The following is a 3,755-nucleotide window of genomic DNA, read 5'->3' as shown; positions in this document are numbered from 1 at the left end:
TAAATTCCCACCCCAGGGTGCACAGGGAGGTTGCACGGGCAGAGGTGATGCTCCCATGTCCTGGATCCTGTAAGCACTTGGGGTACCCACAACCGTGCTCCCCAAAATGCACCCTGCAGGCACCCCCTGCCTCAACATCCCCTCCTCAACCCATCCCTCTGCCACCCACCCATGACCACCCCATCCCTGTCACCTACCCAAGGCCACCCATGGTCACCCTGTCCCTGTCACACACCCAGGGCCACGGTCACCCTGTCCCCATCACCGACCCGGGGCCATGGCCACCCCATCCCTGTCATCTACCCAGGGCCACCCATGGTCACCTTGTCCCTGTCACCCAGCTGGGGTTGTAGTCACCCTGTCCCTATCACCCACCCAGGGCCGTGGTCATCCTGTCCCTGTCACCCACCCAGGGCTACCCCATCCCTATCACCCACCTGGGCCCATGGTGACCCCATCCCTGTCACCCAGCCAGGACCACAATCACCCTGTCCCCATCACTGACCCAGGGTCATGGTCACCCTGTCCCTGTCACCCACCTGGGGCCACCCATGGCCACCCCATCACCCATCCCAGGCTGTGGCCACCCCATCCCCCTCACCCACCCGAGGCCATGGTCACCCTGTCCCCGTCACTCACCCGGGGTCGTGGTCACCCTCTGTCGCTGAAGCGGCCGCCCGAAGAAGTCGGTCTCAGGCTGTTGAAACAAGAAGAAAAGCAGAGGTCAGCCCCAGGCAGCGTCTCAGAGCCCCTCACTGAGGGTCTGCACTGGGACCCCAGCCCCAGGCTGCTGGGAGGAAGCTGCTGAGCAGGATGCAAATCCCACAGAAAGGGCCAGCGGCCTCGGGAAAATGCAAACTGCATTCAAAACAGGGTGGGAAGGACAAACATTAAGGCTCATGGTGCTAAAGAGGGGTTTTATGGGGCGTACTCTTCCATTAAAAGCTAAAATACTAAAAATAAATAAATACCAAGGGAGACAGCCCAGGCAGGCACTGGTAGGAATCAGGGAGAACCCACAGCCCCTCACCTTGTCCTCCACGGCCGCTCTCCGCATGATGTGCTCCAGGCGCTGCTGGTGGTTGGGGGGCACGGCCGGCCCTGCGCCCCCTCGTTCTGCCCCCTTGCTGGGGCCGGTCCCGGGGTCCTGCGGGGAGCAGAGCCCTGGGTGAGGGTCCCTTTGGGGCTGGCCAAACTCAAGGTTTAGGTGTCCCCCCACTAAGGTGATGCACTGAGGTGCAGGATGAGGTGATGCCTCCTCGCCCATCCCGCACACCCCTCTATTTGCTGCCGGGTTTTATTACAAGTTCCAAACGACTTGGCAAGGGTTTTTTAACCATCTTCAATCTCGCAGCAGCACACAGGATTAGCTTAGGGCACGTGCGTATTTGCTGCCCCTTCCCCTGGGATTTCGCAGTCGGCACCGTGTAAACAAGGAGCCTCCGGAGATGGTGTTTTGCAGCACCTCTTTGCCCCATGCATCCCTCAAGAAATCCTTTCTGCAGCAAGACCAGGCTATGGGGGATTAATTATCAGCAGGGCTGGGCAGGTTTTGGCCACACCTGAGCCATTTCTCAGCCTTTTCCACCTTTTCCTGCCTCCTCCTTTCCAGAACTGCTGCAAAAAGACGAGCCCTTCGGGCACATCACCCAGCACAGCTGTGCTGCCGCAGGCAGATGTGCGACTGCGATTGGAGGGGGGTTAATCCTGGATTTCCATGTGCAGAGCAAAAGACATCGCCTGCTTTTCAAAGACCAGGTCCTCTAAGGACTTGTTATCCCCATCCAGGGACGCAGCGCCCGCTCCAAAAGCACAGGGCACCCCAAGCCTCCCTACCTCGCCCCGGTTTCGTGCCTGCAGCAGCGCCTCGGTCCTCCTCATCTTCTCCAGCTCGATCTCCCTGGCGATGAGCTGCTTGGCCTGGTACGTCAGCTGGCGCCGAGCCGGCAGCTCCGGGAAGCGGCACACGTCCTCCACGTTCCTGCACCGCCGAGAAGGGGCAAGCAGGGAAGAATTAATCCATAATTTACATCAAAAGATGTTATGCAGGGGCTGCAGCTTGACCGGCAGACACCCAGCCCCTCGGTGGGATCCTGGCCGCTGCGCCTCAGTTTCCCCATCGCTGCTCTCAGCCATCACGGGGAGGGCAGGGGTGGGTGGCTCCTTACAGCCATAGGAAGAAAAACAATAATAAAGCTCTTTGCTGTAATTAGGTGCAGCTGCTTGATTGAATAGCAGCTAATTTTGGTAATTAACTTTGCACCAGGAAGACAGCGACATTGCTCCCAGCTGTGGTGGGGTCTGTGTTGCTGCACGGAAGCCTCTTTAGGGCTCTGTATAAACTTAGAGCACAGCGAGACTCACGTCTAGCAACGGCCAGCTATTAATTACAAATACAAATTAACCAGACAAATTAACAGTGGGTACAGTGACCCCCCGTGTGCCATGTGCCCACGTGGACCTGCTCTTCCCTGCCACCACGAGCCCCCATCCCTGGGAACAGTGACTCCGGTCACAGCCAAAGGAAGCTGCATCCTCCCCTTCAATCCCATTAAAGCAAAGCAAGCCCCGCTTTGGGCTTCTCCTTTAAAAAAAGAGGCAAAATAAAGCAGATAATCCCCACTGGCATCACCAGAGAAACCTCTGGCTGCAGGAAACCAACTCCACACCACGACACCTTTGGGATCAAACCCTTTCCTGAACAACCCCCCATGGTTTTTATGGACCCCCTGGGCTCCTCCTGCCCCCAGGACTCACGGGTCGAGCTTGTAGACGTACTGGCCCTCGGGCAGGCGCTCCTGGTGGTAGGTGAGGTTGTAGGCCAGCATGATGCTGATCAGCTCTGCCAGCTGCTGCTTCTCCTTCGGGCTGTAGAGCTGCGTGTTCACCTGGGGAGCAGAGCAAGGGGAAGCTTCACTCACCCATTGCCACTTCCAAACGTAAAAATAACCCAAATAGTGCAAGGTTTGGCTCTATGTGGTGAAGGACAGTTTATAGCCATGGGGTTCAGAGCAAGTTTAATGTCCTACTGGGGACACTGAGTGGGGACAGTCACCTCTGATGGCCCAAAGGGTAAATGCAACCAACACAACCACGCCTGCAGGTGAACCTGCTGCTGGAGGGAGATGCACCAGCCCCCAAATCCCTGCTTGGGACAAGCCCACCCCCGGGTGCAGAGGTTTAGGTGGTGCAGAGGTCCAGGAGGTGCAGGTCAGCACCCTGCACACCCAGCAGCTGGGTATCTCAGTGCCACATCCACAGCTTCAAGCACTGGCAGGGGCTGTCCAGGGCAGTGGTGGAGTCCCCATCCCTGCAGGGGTTCAAAATTCGTGTGGATGTGGCACTTGGGGACGTGGTTTAGTGGCCATGGTGCGGTTGGGTTGATGTTGGACTTGAGGGCTCTTCCAACCTTAATGATTCAGTGATTTTACATCAACCTGACCCCAGATTCGGGGCATAAGTCTGGGATAGCTGGGTGATGCAGCGCAGGGGAGTTGTCCCAGCCCACCAAGCGCACTCACCGGCCGGAGCCTGGGGGAGATGATGTCCAGCAGCAGACACAGCACCTCCAGGACGAGCGACTGCTGCCCCGCGCGGCTGCGGGCACTGGGCGTTATCCCTGCCACCATGGACATGACCAGGTTCTGTGTGTGGTTCAGCTTGGCCAGCGCCTGCGTGGAGAGGGCAGGGATGCCTCAGGCACAGCTGTGACCACCGACATCCCCACAACGGTAACAAAGCCAGGGCCACTGAAT

This window comes from Mesitornis unicolor, unplaced genomic scaffold, assembly GCF_000695765.1.
Source record: "Mesitornis unicolor isolate BGI_N332 unplaced genomic scaffold, ASM69576v1 scaffold8453, whole genome shotgun sequence".
Classification (NCBI taxonomy): domain Eukaryota; kingdom Metazoa; phylum Chordata; class Aves; order Mesitornithiformes; family Mesitornithidae; genus Mesitornis; species Mesitornis unicolor.
Note: the sequence above shows the minus strand (reverse complement) of the source record.